A 17567-nucleotide genomic window follows, 5' to 3' on the forward strand; every position below is an offset into this window, starting at 1 on the left:
AGAAGAGCCCTGAGAAATTGGAGGCTGGCTCCTTAATCATGAATCTGCTGCCAATGATGCCAACTGTGACCTTGAACATGCCCCTTCATCTCTGTGACATCACTGTTCTGTTGTATCAAATGAGAGAACAGGACAATATTATCTATAAGCTCCTTCCTGGTCCTTAAATTCCAGGTCTGTATAAGTTCATGAGGCTATTTTTTTTGTGTGCGTGTGTGAGGTTAATTGCATCATTTGATTGAAATGGCAGAACAGAGAAGATTAGGCTTTTCTTTCTTTTTTAGTTGGCTGTTTCTTAAAAATTATCCAGAATCCTCCCTTCCCCCATCCACGAAGGAGTGGATAAGGCAACAGTGAAGCTATTCTGTTTGAGCAAGAAAAAGATGGAGAGATGGCCCCAAAGCTTCTCTTGTGTCCCACCTCTCAGGACAGCATCTGAAATCTGAGTAGGGAAAACCTGGGTCTCCACCAAGCCGTTTGAAAACCACCAGCTAAGACAAAATGTGTGGTGGGTATTTTGTTAGTGTCAGTGGTGATAGTGGAGAGAAGGGTTGGAAATGGCATTTCTTTCTGTTTTCACTGAACACGTTTTTATTAACCAAACAGTGCATTCAGTTGTAGGTTAAACTTTAATTTAAGCCCATACTGCTCCTGGTTTGGCTTTAGTTTAAAAGATAACCAGCAAGACTTGTGTGATTGTCAAAAGAATTCTATAAATGGCCTTTTTGTTCACAAAGTGGACTCGCTCCCCCTTTCCTTGATTTGGTAGTGCCCCCAAGAATATTCTTCAAATCATGGTCAGGAACATACTCATTATTTTAGGTGAATTCTTCCATCCAACACTGTTCTTGAGTTAAATTCTGAAAATGCTACTACTGTTACCAGATACTTAGGTAGCCGTTCAGTGTAGTCTATGCATACACACTTGTATGTTTGTGCATGTCTGTTGTTCTTTTTAGCAAAATAGTAATATATGGTACATACATAAAAGCATTTTCCTTATATATCACCTAATAGGGTTGTATAATCTGCATAGTCCCTTTCTGTGCATGTACACATTTTTTAAACCAATTTATCTTAAGGAGCATTTGATTGGTTTTACTTTTTTTCCCCCTACTTATTTATAAGGTTGCAATGAATAGCCACACATGTGTATATTTATGAATACATGTAAGAACATCTAAAGGCTAATCTTCTAGAAATAACAGCTTGATCAAAGGATATGTGCACACTTAATCTAGGTAGATAGCGCCAAATAAAATTTAACTATAGTTATTATTTGTAGTTAAAAATGATAACTGTAGTTAAACATCTTTTCATATGTTTAAAAATTATTTATCTGTTAAAAATTCTGTTCATATCCTTTGTCCGTAAATGGAGTTAGGACAACTTAGCAGCCATCTGGGAAAAAAATAAAATTGTATTCCTACTTTATTTCCAACACCAAAATAAACTCCAGATGGACCAGAGATTTTATGCTAAAAATAAATGCATTAAAGTACTATTAGAAAACATGAGATTTTTTTGTAAGTAATCACAACTAAAAAAAGTCTTTTTTTTTAACTGAAGTTCAGTCCGTTATAGTGTGTCAATTTCTGGTGTACAGCACAATGTCCCAGTCATGTATATACATACATATATTTGTTTTCATATTTAGCGAAGGTCTTTTTAAGCATAAAATACAAAACCTACAAGGAATGATTCTAAAGCTGTCTCAATTAATAAGTCAATATATCTTGAAAAAAATTAAAGATGAATGACAAAGTTAGATGAATGATAATGACACATTTGACCAGAATTGATTGCTTTAAATGGTTTATAGCTTTAAATCTAAGCTCAGCAGGCAGAAAATAGAGAGAGACTGTGGATCCCAACCCAACAAGCAGAATAAGCTGGATAAGCTACAAAATCATAGTTTATTTAAAAACCATCAGAAGTCCAGGAACACAAAAAACCTAAAGAACATTAATTCTAGAAAGGGAAGATCCTTTCACAGATTACAATAGAGCCACAGCTGCTGTCACCCCTAATGGAGCTTCGAGAAGAGGAGGGCAGGCCGTAGGTCAAGGTGAGGATAAACCAGCCGAGCTTCTAATGGTCTGTTAATGGCTCTGTGTGGGCTGTGGGGACAGTGTAGAATTCCAGTGTCTGAATCACAGAGCAAATCTGCCCCCATCTTTCAATTCTTGCCCTATGTCTTCGCTAACTACTCAGGGGTAGCTTACCAAAGGCTGGTGACATCTTGGGATACCTGACAGTGATCTCTGTTGATCAGGAAAAATGGGAGAAACTGTCCAAGACATAACAGCCCTTCAGCGAGAGCAAAGTGGCCACCACAAACCAAAGTACGTGTATCTCAGTGGATAACATAGTGTGGAGTTTCCTTGCTTTGAACTTTATAAAAGGAGTATATCGTTCTGTTGGTAGTCTTCTAGAAATTTCATTTTAACTTATACCAGAAGTCATTCATAATATTAAGTTATTTCATTTTGTTTTATTTCATTATTCTCACTGCAAATCCTTTGTGTAACTGCATCGCAATGTTTATCCATTCGCCTGTGAATGAACCCCTTGCGTTGTTTCTGGATGACCAAAGTGATGCAGGAAACATTCTTGTACATATCTTCTGGGACAATGTGCCAGAGTTTCTGCTCTCTTACCTAAGTGTGAAAATTCTGGGTGTGCAAATATTCAGCTTGATAAGATAATGCCAAATTACTTCCCAAATGGATTGCAGCAGTTTGTGCTTCCACAAGCAAACTACGAGATTCCACTGAATCACATCCTCCCCAACTCTCGGCACTATCAAGAATCACTAATTTTTACAATACAGGTAATAATGAAAAAGTATCTTGTTTTGTTCATGATTTATGCTTCTGTGATTCATGATTCTGATGCTGATTTGTGTAGTTGAGCATCTCATCAAATGCTTACTGGGCCTCTGTGTTTCCCCTTCTGTGAAATGTCTCTCACGTTTTTTGCCAGTTTTTCTCCTGAGTTTTCCTTAATGATTTTTAAGACTTCTTTGCATTTACTAACTTTTTTTAAAATATATATTTATACTACCAACATCTTCTTCCAGTGTGGAGCTTGTAGGGTTTTTTGTTTGTTTGTTTGTTTTTAATAACAACCTCTTTGCTCAATGATCTGACATGCATTTCTGTTATATATCAACGTTCTGGATATTCATGGAACTATTTACTCCACTGGTCATTTTGTCTGTCTTAGAAGCAATGCCATATTGTCTTAATATTAGAGTTCTATAGTATATTTTATAGCTATAATATAGCTCTATAGTATGTTTTTTATAATACGTTTTAATATCTGCTAGGGAAACCCCCTTTATCCTTTCTTATTCCTTAGAAGTATATTGGTGGTAGACAACAACCTTTGCCCAAATAATCCTTTGTTTTTGATATAAGCTTATGAAAAAACTTGCCAAACACTCTGAAGAAGTCGATTGGAAATTTGATTGGAAATGCATCAAATACCCAGATCAATTTAAGGATATCTGATGTCTTTAAGGATAACTTTTCTTTTTATGAACATGTGCAACTTCTCAGTTCATTTACAGCTTCTTTAATGACCCACACTGAAATTTTGAAGTATTCTGCTTATTTGTCTTTCTCATTTTTTTTAGATTTATGAGATTTTTTTTACTGTAAATGGTGAGTTTTTAAAAAATAGTTCCTAGTTACTTTTGATGGTGTATAGAAATGTAACTGGCTCTGGATAGTCAGCCACCTTTCTAAATACATATTATTCATAATAATTTATGGATATTTTAGCATTTTCTACATAGACCATGTCAACTGCAAAATAATCAGTTTTATTTTCCCATTTCCATCTTAATGCTTTTATTTTTTTCTTTTCTTATTGTACTGGCCGGTATCTCAAAATAGTGTTGAACAGAAGTCGTCATACTGAGCTTTGTTTTCTTTTTCCTATTCAGGATGTTGTTTCTCTTTTTCCAGGTTAAGGAAGTACCCTTCTATTCCAGGTAGAACATTATATGCATATATTCTCCTCTTTTCCAGTGGTTTTGTCTCTGTTTCATATGGCTCACCATATTGTGCTGGCAAAAATAACTATTATTAATAGTGGTGACATTGGGAGTTCTTCTGATGTTTTAACTGTGATGATGGCTCTTGGTTGGAATAGAGACATATGTTTTCTTCCTTTTTGAGTGGGAAGCTTTCCTACGATGCAAATAATTAGAAACTGAAAAATAAAATTTTTATATTGCTCTCAGCTCTCAAAATTTTGTGTAGTATATGATTTAAATTTTATTTCTTTTTTTGTTTTTGAAACTTCGAAGGAATTCACTCAGAATTCTTTTTGCTCAGCACCTTTCTTCTGAAGTTATTCTTTAATGATTAAAAAAATCTTATAGTCAATTTTCCATTCTGCTTTTTTAATAATCTTGTTTCTCCAATATTTTTCAGTTTTTTGACATAAATTCCTACATATTTTCTTATAGTTTTAACATTTTCTCAATAACTTTTATGTTCTTTATATATTTTGAGGGATTTTTTTGCTCCTTTTTTGAAATCATATTTGCCAACAAGTATTATTTTTCCTTTCAAAGAATAAACTATCGATTTTGCAAGGGATCAATATTGCCTCTACTTTAATAACCAACTGCTCTTTTAAAAATTATTTTATTTTTAACCTTAGGTTTGCTTTTGTCTTTATTTCCTAATGTGTTTACATGAATATTGATGCTTTATCTTCATTCTCTTTTGTTTACTAAAGAAATATCTTCATAAAGATTTATAAACTTTGAGTTGTGTCTGAAACCAGTGGTTCTCAACTGGAGGCAATCTTGCCTGGCAACGGATACTATCTGACAGTATCTGAAGACATTTTGGAACGTTGTAACTTGCATTGGATAGGGGAGAGGTGCTTTTGGCATCTAGTTTGTGGAGGCCAGGGATGCTGCTAAACAGGCTACAAGGCACACAGCTGTTTCTGATGACAAAGAATTAGCCAGCCCAAAGTGCCAACCGTGCTGTGGCTGAGGAACCCTCTTTCAGCCCGTTGAGGTACATTCAGTTCTTATGATCCATAATAAGAAACATAGGCTCCATCTTCAATTTATTTCCCCTTTGACTATGTACTAGAGATCAAAACCTGGCAGCATTCACACGTACTTTCTTTGAATAGCTCTATAGCTTAAAAAAATAATTGAATGCCATTGCAGAAGACATGCATTCTATAGATTTCCACAGTTTCTGCCTGCCACTTAGCATTATACTCCTTCGCCTGGAAGTCACACTTTTATATTAACCATCTGACCATTGTGGAAATATGAGTTTGCACTCTTGAATTATATACCAAATGGTCATTAGTCTCTTTCTCTTTCCAAAATTTTCATTTCCTTAAGGGAGACAACACATTTCCATCGGCAATAGTAGCTCACTGAAATATTGCAGCTATGTTTCTCAAATATATGCCAGCCCCAGGGAGGGCTGGTAACATCAAAATCTTTTGATGTGACGTGGGTGATTCTTTAGAAGTGGCATAGTGACCGTTCTCCCCCCTCCTCCAATCAAAAATCACCGATGTATAAAAGTACTGAATTAAATAATGCCCACTCTTTATTTTACATTCATGTACGTAGTGAAAAGTCCATTTTTTTTAACTTGAGGATGATAATAAATGTACATTTATTTCAGGTTTTCTAATATTACTTTACTATGGTATTTAGGGAGCCTTCATGTTATGGACTTTTTTTCCCAACTTCACTTAACATTCAGTGGGTTTAAATGTTTGATAATTGTTTAGTTAAATGTATAGTTATGTATAAAAATGATTAAAGTTTCCTATTGTTGAAGCAGCATTCGATACCAAGATTTACCATTCATGAGTTATGAGATATTGACTTTTTCTTTTTTCATTAACAAAATCTTCCATGTAGGTAGGTTAATGAGCTTAATGCATAGATCACTCTAAACAACTGTAAGTCAGGCAATAGAACTGTGGATAAGAAATGACAGTTCAGGAATATTCTCAGACATTGAGTTTTTTTGTTTTATGTTTCTTGATTTGGCAAACTGTACTATCTAAAATGTCAAGTGCACAACAGCATACAAATCATATTATTCATGTTTACGAAATATAATGACTTATAAGGTCTGAGAATTTCCTCAGCTTTAACTTCAGGAAGTACCTTACTCTCAGGATGCTGGTTTCCTTTCCGTAAAATGCATATAATTATTTCCACCCACATACCCTAGAAAGAACGTGTGAGAATTCATGAGATAATTAGGGAATTTCCACTTACTCCTTATCTTTCTTCCTTTATCTTTGCAGCAAACATCCTTATACCTTTTGGTTCACTGAGAGAGAGAGAAAAAAAAGAAAGATATATGCAAATGTATCAATTTCTCAGGAACAAAGATATTGTTCATTTAAAAGCTAAAACGGTAATTGCAGTATTTTTGAGATGGAAAATGAATCAGCTGCATAAGCTTAATGATAAGCAAGAAGTCAGTGTGGATAGATCAGAACGTGGAATTACTGAACTTTATTTCCTTCTGAAGGAAAATGTCATCAATTTCAGTAAGTCATTAAATGGTCTCCTTTGGAAGGGACCTCAAAAATCATCTAGTCTCGTTTTACAGGTGAAGTTGTAACTTTTTCAAGGTCCCACAAGTAGCTAGCAAAGTTGCAGCTGGAATCACATTTCCTGACTCTCTGTAGTCACATAATTACCTCTAGAATCAGAAGCCTAATTATTAACTTGCTGTCCATTCTTCAGTTATAAACGATGAGACTCACTTAGATTTCCTTGGTAGATTTGAGAATATTGGTGGCATTCAAAGAGTCACCAGAATAAAACCAATAAATATCTGCACATTTTTATTTTTGTTTTTTTGCGTGAGGTAGAAAGAGGGCTATGTTAATTTTTATTTTATCTTAAAACTTGTTAACTACTTTTGGTAAATATGAAACTAAATCTTTTCCTGAAACTCAGTATATTAACAGCATGACAAAGACTTCCTGGTTGTGTAAGAAAACACAAAACAAGAAAACAAACAAAACAGCTTGTGGCCTTAGTGAATTAATGAACTGATGACAAGCCAACAAAGTACTGTACTTATCAGAAAGATAAAGGATATATATATATGGCCTGCTCATTGTACAAGTGACACCTGAAGTAAAAATCCCAAATATTTGCCTATATGTGCATTACATTAAATTAAGCATTTCATACATATTATTTTAAGTCCTTACCTTGAAAGATAATCATCCTCATTTACAGATGAAAAAAGGTAGATATCTTACCTGAGGTTACTCTGGCTCATTTTAGTGACCAAATTAGCATTTGTTCCCTGGTCATTCTGGCCCCCAACCTTATAGCCTTTCTTTTCTTTTCTTTTTCCTTTCTATTATGCACCACTGGGTAAGTTTTCTTTGGAGTCTCACGGCAATATTTAAAGACTAGCGTGAGTTCAGATAACGAAGGATCAAGAAACCATGTGAGGAACAGTGGAAACAATGAGCAAGTTTTGCCACGTGAACAGTTGGATGAGAGACTCTGAAAGCCAAACTCTTGTAAGCGCTCTGTCCTGCTGTTTATTCTGTGTAAGGTAAGCATATAGATGGTAGACCAATTACAGGGAGACAAAAGGGAGACCCACTTAATAAAAATGAGAATATTGATTCTTTTCTTTATAGCACTGGAGTAGGATAGAGAAAGAAAGAACGTTTTGAAAACAATTTTTAAGATTTAGGGAGGATTAAAATTGATTGGAAGTGCTCAAACTGAACCTAAACAAACGAGATGTTTTAGACTCTATTTCCGTCTTGGGCATGATACTGAACAAGGTGAATTTAAAGCTCCTGTCAGGCTATTAATCCATGATTCTACTTTCCACCGTAGGTGCGTTAACTTAGCAGAGACGAGGATCATGCTTTAAGACACTCGCTTACCTTCCTATGCACACATGCTTTGCATTCAGTAGATGCAGATTAATTTAATGAGCAGGCAAATGAATAGAAAAATAAAATATAAAATCATCTTCTAGTTTGAAAAAAGGATGCTAAAATATCTTTACAACCATAAGAAGAATCTTCTTATTAAAAGATCTTGAAGGCAATGAAATGGAGCATGTTATTTATATAAAGTATTGCTTTTTTTTTTTTAACATTTTAGTGATATTTTGACATGTAAATGTAACTTATAAGCCTGATTGTAAAAGTAATAGGTTTGATGATCTCAAAATGAAGAGAGATGTTAGAAGAAACAGAAGTTGATTCTTACCCACCTGGAGTTAGAATTAGTTATTTGGTTATTTGGTTAAGAAAGAACCAAGTGCCATCGTATGTTCACTGAGACAATAAAATTAGAAGACTAGTTTGGTGGTGAATATGCCGAGGCCATACCACATTCCTTTAAAATTTAATATTGCATCTTAATTTTGAAAGATATGTAAATACTCAAAGTTCTGTGGAGCCAGATCGCGGCTGGAGGGGCTGGAGAAGGTGACAAAGCACATGGTCAGGAAGAAGTAGACGCTGGAAGCGTGAGTGTAGGGTTAAGTGCTGGGCACCTGTGTGCAGGGGGCAGCTGTGCTGGGAGCCCGATGGCCCAGAAGTGGGTCAGGAGATCTGAGAGGACTGTCAACAATTGGAGACAGAGAGGGCGAAAGAGACAGAGAAGTGTCTAATTTTGATTCCTGCCTTTTAGTTTAGGTCCCTCGAAGGGTGGCACACTTTACCTACTACTGTTTGAAAGCCATCTCTAGGGTTTGACAGATGGTGCTGGTTTCGTAGGAAACAGGATGTTTTCCTAGAGTCCTTAAGATGGTTTTCTGGTGTGGCCTTTCAAGGAATGTTGGAGACAGACGGTGCTGCAAGAGGGGACCGGCGTTCTTTGGATTGATCCACTGTTGCGTAATAAGGAACTTATGGTCTTTGTTTCTGGTTCCTGGGAGGGAGACTCTAAGCCCTTGGTCTTTCCTGAGTCCTGCGGATGTCCTTGCTATTGATCATGGGGCCCTTAGATCACAGCTGAGTTTATGCTACTAAGTTGACACATAGTGGGCCCCCAGTAAGGGCTATTCATGCCAGGAAGACAACCAACTATATGATCAGAGGGTTGAGGCTTTGAAACACATGATATTGGCCTGAACCTCCCACATCCAGAGACTGAAGGGGGTCTGGAGATTGAGTTCATTGATGTAGCCAATGATGCCAATGATTCAATCACTTATGTCTATGGAAGGAGACTCCAAAAAAGGCTCTGGACACCAATGCACTTTTCCTGGTTGATAATCATACATCCATGTGCTGAGAAGGTGACATGTCCTGAGGACATGGACACTTAACATTTGGGACCCCCCCACCCCCACCCCCAGGCTTCACACTATGTTTCTTTTCATTGGCTAGTCCTGGTTTGTATCCATTATAATAACCTTGTAATCATAAGTGTCCTGCTACCCTGAGCTCTGTGAATCAACCTAGGATATGATCAAACCTGAGAGGGTAGTGGGGAGCTCCCAAATTCTTAGCCAGTTGGTCAGAATTACAAGTAACCCGGGATCCGTTGAGTTGGGCTGGTGTGCGAAGTGAAGTCAGTCTGATGGAGGACCATGCCCTTAACTTGTGAAATTTGACCTAACTCCTGGTAGGTAGTGTCAGAATTACAGTGCATTAAGAAATCAAACACTTGCCCTGATGTGTAGCTGCATGAATCAATCCACACTGTGGGAGGGAGTCCTGCATGGGGCTTAAGATCTGAGGGTGAGAGGCTGCTCAAGTCCATCCCATCTCTGCCACTGTCCAGCTGGGACAAATGGCTGCCCTTTGTCCATAGTTTTACCATCTATTAAATAGAAAAAGTAAAAGTAACTATTAAAGATTAATGTGAAACTGAAATGAATTAATATGTTTAAATCATTTACCATAGGAACTCCTCTCATGACTATCTTAAAATAACATTTCATGGTTCCCGCTACCAAAATAATACATTTAGAAAGTATGGCCTAAAGATTAACCTTTTAGTTTCTCAGTAAATTACCTTTTCTCAATGGTTAAACAGTGACAGTGGAAATAATATATTAAATATAAGGCACTGTATTAATATGACAATTATATATATATTTGGAGTAGAAAAAAAATCTAACAATCATTTAATAGATTTTATTATGTTACTAAAAGTTTCAGTTGCCACCTCTCTAATGATATCAGCTTTTTCCTTGTGTGTAACATGCTCTCTTGGGTTCAGGCAAGACCCCAAAACAGAATAACACACTCCAGAGGAAACAGGATAAACAAGAGATGGGCAATCACATCTATCTGGGATAGCTGTGCAGATTTATGTTCTGTTCTTATTTTTAATTTTAATTTTTAAATCAACATTGAGAAAGAAAAGTTGAGATATTAATTACCCGTTTACTGTCAATGTAGCGGAAAATGTAATTTATAGCCGACTTGCAAAGAAAAAAAAAATCTGCGTGCTTAATTTAAGAACTCAAATTATTCAAATAACATTTTGAATTTGATTATTCGTCTAATTGAAATGTCGCTCTTTCCGTCAGAGTTGCTTTTGAGACTCCAATTCCGGCAGTAGTTAACTAAGAGCTCTCTTTGGAAAGGAGAGAGGGGGATTCATGGATTTAAAATGCACGGGGAAATAACTGCATTTGGTGAATGACATTGACCCGAAAGCAATAGTCAAATTCATTAGCAGTCTTTTTTTTTTTTCTCAACCTGGTTGTTGCTCTGGTGTAGAAAGGAATCATGGGGATAATCTGGACCCATAGAATGAGAAAATGAGAGTTCCACACATAGCTCAGAGGTAAAGCCTGTCCAAGCAGGTAGGAAGGAAGGATGCATGGAAATTGCCTTCAGACATCAGTTTAAAATAGAAGGGCAGGAGGCTCTGCCTTAGGAAGACAGTCCCTCTCTTCCTGCTCTAGTCTGTCTCATAGCTGGCTACCCAAGCCAGGGTCTCCACTGAAAAAAGGACAGTAGGTATATGCCCTGGCAGACACTAAGAGATAAATCAGCTTTTTTTGTTTTTTTAATTGAAGTATAGTTGATTTACAATGTTGTGTTAATTTTTGTTGTACAGCAAAGTGATTCCGTTATACACACATATATATTCTCTTTCATATTTTTTATCCTTATAAGTTATTAAAAGTTATTGAATATAGTTCCCTGTGCTATACAGTAAGACCTGTTGTTTATCTATTTTATATATAGTAGTTAGTATTTGCTAACCCCAGACTTTAATTTATCCCTCCCCATCCCCCCCGCCTCCCCCAAATGGCACTAATGAAGTATGTACAAAAAGAAACAGACCCACAGACACAGAGAACAAACTTATGGTATAATAATCTTTTAAATAGTTGCCAGAATTTATTATTTTTACCATTATTAAGGCACAATTTGTATATGACAAAATGTGCAGTTTTTAAACATACATTTGGTGGTGTTTGGTAATTGCATACTATCATATAGCCACTGCCACCATCAAAATATAGAAAATTTCCATGATCCTACGTGGAGAAAAGGGAGCCCTCCTACATTGCTGGTGGGAATGTAGTTTGGTGCAGCCATTATGAAAAATAACGAAAATAGACTTACCATATGATCCAGCAATCCCACTCCTGGGCATACATCTGGAGGGAACTCTAATGCAAAAAGATACATGCACCCCAATGTTCATAGCAGCACTATATACAATAGTCAAGGCATGGAAACAACCTAAATGTGCATCAACAGATGACTGGATAAAGAAGATGTCGTATATTTATACAATGGAATACTACTCTGCCAAAAAAAGAATAAAATAATGCCATTTGCAGCAACATGGATGGACCTAGAGATCGTCATTCTAAGTGAAGAAAGCCAGAAAGAGAAAGAAAAATACTATATAATATTACTTATATGGTAATCTAAAAAAAAAAAAAGACACTATGAACTCATCAACAAAACAGAAACAGACTCACAGACTTAGTAAACAATTTTATGGTTACCAGGGAAAGGGGGTGGGAGGGAATAAATATGGAAATTTGAGATTTACAAATGTTAGCCACTATATATAAAAATAGATTTTTTAAAAAAAACTTTCTTTTGTATGGCACAGGGAACTATATTCAATATCTTTTAATAACCTTTAATGGAAAAAATATGAAAACAAACATATGTATGCATATGCATGACTGGGACATTATACTGTACACCAGAAATTGACACATTGTAATTGACTGTACTTCAATTAAAAAAAAAAAAGAACAGAAAGTTTCCACGTCCCTAGAGTTTCCTTATAGATTGCAGTCGGTTGCCTCCCCTGACTTGCGGGCATTGACAACCACTGATTTGCTTCTTTTATTATCGTTCTGCCCTTCCTAGAATTTCCTGTGATAGAATCATATGATATTTTGTCCTTTGGGTTGATTTCTTTGACTTTGCATAGTATTTTTGAGATTTATCCGTAGATAGAACTGTTTGGAACAAACACATGAAAGTATTCCTGTGAAAATATGCTATCATTTCCTTTGGGTAAATACTTACGAGTCAGATCGCTAGGTCATATAATAAATGTGAGTCTAACCTTATAGGAGACTTCAATATTGTTTTCCAAAGTGGCTATGCCATTTTGCAATCTCACCAGCAACATCTGAGAGTTTCAATTTCTCCTTCCTGACAGCCTTTTGAATTTTAACCATATAGGTGTGTAATGGTATTTCACTGTGGTTTTGTTTTGTTTTGTTTTTCTCCAGCTCTATTGAGATATAATTGATTTACATCACTGCATAAGTTTCAGATGTGCAGCATTATGGTTTGACTTACATATATCATGTGAAATAGTTGAGCACCCTCAGAATTTACTCTCTTATCTTTCCTGTACATCATACAGCAATTTAAATTGTAGTCATCATGTTTTGTACATTACATCCCTAGTACCCATTTACCTTACAACTCAGTTTGTGCCTTTTGACCACCTTTATCAAATCCCCTCTCCCTACCCTTCACCTTTAGTAATCACAAATCTTATCTCTGATCTCTCTTTTTAAAAAATATTTTAATTTTTTTAGATTCCACATATAAGTGAGATCATACAGTATATGTCTTTTCTGACTTATTTAATATAAGACCATTTATGTAGTGACAAATGGCAAGATTTTCTCAATTTTTGTGGATGAGTAATATTCCATTGAATATATGTGTATGGTTTTAATTTGTATCACCTTGATCACCAGTGATGTTGAGTATCTTTTCATATTTATTGTCATTCATGTGTCTTCTGTTGTGAACTGTTTGCATTAATCGTTTGCCCACTTTTTAATTGGTTATTTGTTTTATTGTTCAGTTCTAAGAGTTTTTTTAAACAAATTCTTGATATCACAAGATATATATGCTTTGCAAATATTTTCACGCTCTGTTTTCTTAACTGCATTTTTCTAAAAGCAATTTTTTTGTTGTTGTTGTGCAGTCATCATTGTCATTATTATTATTTTCACTTTTTTGGGTTGTGCTTTTTGTATCCTATTTAAACAATGCAGCCTTAGCCCAATATCACAAAGTCTTTTTCACTGTGTTTTCTGCTGTATATTTGATAGGTTTATCATGTATGATCCATTTTGTTTTTTATGTGGGGAAAGAGTTGAAATTTATTTTTTTCCCATGCAGATAGTCATCTGTTTCAGCATATTTTCTTGAAAAGACTATCTTTTTCCCATTGAATTACCTTGGTACCTTTGTTAAAAATCAATTGCTCCCAATTCAAATCTTGCTATCCATGAATCTGGTATATTTCTCCACTGTTTTAGGTCTATTAAAATTTCCTTTTGCAGTGCTATGCAGTTTTCAAAGTACAAGTCTTGCATATCTTTTGTTAAGTTATTTCTAAGTGCTTTTTTTTTTAGTGCCATGGTAAGTAGAGATATTTTTAAAATTTCATTTTCAAATTACTCATTGCTAGTATACAGGCGTACAGTTCATTTTTATTTTTTTTTATATCCTTCAAACTTACTAAGTTTATTTTTATATCTAAAAGATTTTTTCCCCTAGACTCCTTAGGATTTTCGCCCTCAAGCTATTATGTCCTCTGCAAATAAAGAGAGTTTTATTTCACCCTTTCTAAACTGTATGCCTTTTTCTTATCTTTACCTTATTACTTTGGCTAAAACTGTAGGACATGGTCAAAAATAAGTGGTGAGAGAAACATCTTACCTGTTCTTGATTCTAGTAGAAAGCATTGATCCATTCACTGTTGAGGATGGTTTAAATATAGGTTTCTCATATATCTTTTTACTCAGATTGAGGAAGTTTCTTCTGTTTTCAGTTTTTTTTTTTTCCATAAGTAGATCTCAAATTTTTTTAGCATTTTTTATTGATTTATAATCATTTTACAATGTTGTATCACGGAGAAAAAAATGTGACAATGAATATATATATGTTCATGTATAACTGAAAAGTTGTGCTCTGCACTGAAATTCAAATTGTTTTTTAATCATCTATTTTAATGATCATATGGCTTTCTCTTTTATTCTGTTAATTTGGGTAGTTATACTGATTGGTTTTTCAAATGTTGAAACAATACTGAATTCTCGGGATACACCCAACTTGGTTATTTTGTGTTATTCTCTTTATGTCCTGATGGATGTCATTTGCTAGTGTTTTGTTAAGGGTTTTTGTGTCTATATTCAGAAGTGAATTTTAGTATCACGATTCTACTGTCCTCATAAAATGGCATAGTATTTTCTTCTCTATTTTCTGAACAGATTTTTGTAGCGTTGATATTATTTCTTCCTTAAGTATTTAATCGAAATGACTAAGGACACTGTCTGGATCTGCAGTTTCCTTCATGGGTGTGTAGTAAAGAATTTGCCTTATCTAAAGGTCTGGCCTTTGATCTTAGCTTCTGGAAAGTGATCTCCAAACCTTGGAATGTCCTGGCTGATAAGAGTGCTATTGTTTACCTGGGAGCCTTGGGCCACACCAGACAGTCCAACAGTGAAATTTATGGTGGGGCTTTGGGCTACACTGTAGCAGCTCTACCAGCACAAGTGCTAAAGACTAAAGGTCAACCACATGACCACTTGTGTGATCATATCTATGTGAAAGACTGAGGTCAATAAAACTGGATTAACAAGGTTCAGGTGAGCTTCTGTGGTTGGCAATACTCCGTGTATATCAATATACATTCTTGCTGGGAAAAATTAGCCCTGTCCATTACTCCACTGGCTGAGGAAAGTCTGCAGTTTTGTTTTTGGAAATGTCCTGTACTCTGCATTATGGTTTTCTCTCTCTGGATGATTTTTAATCTGTATCCTTTTACTACAGTAAGTCATAACCTTAAATACAGTAGCTTCAGTGAGTTCTGTGAGACTTTCTAGCAAATTACCAAACTTGAGGGTTAGATTGAGGACCCTCAAACTTGCAGTTGGCTTCAAAGTGTGGGTTGTTTTGGGACTCTCCCTCCCCAAACTCTGCAGTGAGAAAGTCTCTTCATTTAGAATTCAATTTAAAAAAATCAATTAGGGCTATTCAAGTTTTATATTTCTTCCTGGCTCAGTTGGTAGTTTTTGTTTTTAAAAAACTTAAATTTTCTCTGATGAATTTGTCTATTTCATTTAGCTTGCCACAAATTTTTGGCATAAAGATATTCATAGCATTTCCTTATCCGTGAAACATCGACATGATCTGTAGTGATGTCCCTTATTTCATTCTTGATTTTGGTAATTCTATTTTTTTCCCTTGGATCTGTTTTTTAAAACATGTTTTTAAAATATTTTCGAAGATATTTCCAATTTTTGGTTTCATAACTTTTCTATTATTTCCTCAGTTTCTATTTCATTGATTTCTGCTCTTATAATTCTTCTCACATTCTTTGGGGTCATTTGTTCTTCTGTTACTAATTTCATAGGATGGAAACTCAGATGATTGAATTTAGATCTCTTTTTCTTTCTAATACAGACACTTAAACCTATAAAATTTCCATAAGTACTGCATTAAATGTATTCCTGAAATTTTGACATGCTGGATCGTCATTCAAAATATTGTCTAGTTTCTCTTGTAATTTCTCCTCTAGATAATGGATAAGCATGTCATTTCTTATTTTTTCATATTATTGAAATTGTGATTTTTAATTTTTATATAATTTGTTGTTTTTATTGCTTTATTACTGTTGTTATTAATTTCTAGTATAAAGCCAATTTGGTCAAAAATGTACTCTGAATTATTATTTTTTTATTACTTATGAAGATTTGTCTTATGGTATAGTATATGATATTTCTTGGTATTTATACTATGTGCCCTTGAAAAGAATGTATATTTTGTAGGTTTGGGTACTTTATAAATATTATTCAAATGAAAGTAGTTAATAGCATTGTTTAGATATTTGTTGATATTTTATCACTGTTTCATTGATTGCTGATGGAATGATGTTAATATCTTCAACTATGATTGTAGAATGATCTATTTCTATTCTTTAATTATATTAGTTTTTTTATTCTTGGCTATATATACATATGTAATTTTATATCTCCTTGATTAATTGATCCGTTTATCATGATGAAATACCCTCTTATCTCTGATAATACTTTATATCTTGAAATCTACTTTATTTACTGTTTGCATTGCCCACTTGCTTTTAGTCTATCTGTCCATTTGCTTTTACTCTATGTCTTTATAGCTGAAGAGTGTCTCTTACAGGCAGCTTAGGTTTTTGATCTTGGTTCTCTCTGAAGCTATTTCTTACTATTTTCTTTTGTTCTTGTTTTTATTCATAGTGAGCATGTCTAGTTTTACTTAAAGGAGGACAGTTACATTCACTGCTTTAAAATCCCTGCTTGTTGGTTCCAACACCTGGCTCATCTCCAGGCTAGTTTCAGTTGATTTTCTTTTCTCTTGGATACATGTTCTATTTTCTTGATTCTTTATATGTCAGGCAGTTCTAGATTGTGTTCTGGGCATTATGAGTGTTAAGATATGGAGATTCTGAGTTCTGAATTTTGTATAATGAATATTCTTTCCATTGTTTTAGCAGAGCATTATTTTGGTTGGATTTGAATTACAGTGTCATCTTGGACATTAGAGCTGGTCTCTACTCAAATCTTTTGACTTTATCTGCATTGCTTTCAGTCTGTTCCATGGATACACTATTTAAGATCAGTCAGAAATGTGGGTGAACAGAATCTGAAGAGTCCATTTCTGATTTTTCCATTCCACGATTTCCGCAATCTCTATAATAGTCATGGATTCTTTGATTTCCAATTTCTGGTTCACCAAGTAGCAACCCCTTTGCTTCGTTATCCCAAAACTTGAAAAAAAATGAAAACTCACTTCATTCACTCCCTCTCCTACTGTGCACTCTTCATCAGGTTCTGTCTGCTGTTTTCTTTTTTTTTAATGAAGGTTTTATATTCATTTTTGCATATTCTATCTGGTGGACACTTTTTCTGCTATTACTGAAAGTAGAATACAGCAGTAGTGATTTTCATTTAGTCATTTCCTCATTCTCATCCAAAGTTTGGGACTATGTGAGTCACTAACGTAACCTTTCCTGCACATAAAGTATTTGTCAATCCCTGCCTCAAGTATTAATT

The sequence above is a fragment of the Camelus ferus genome, chromosome 27 (assembly GCF_009834535.1).
Source record: "Camelus ferus isolate YT-003-E chromosome 27, BCGSAC_Cfer_1.0, whole genome shotgun sequence".
Lineage (NCBI taxonomy): Eukaryota > Metazoa > Chordata > Mammalia > Artiodactyla > Camelidae > Camelus > Camelus ferus.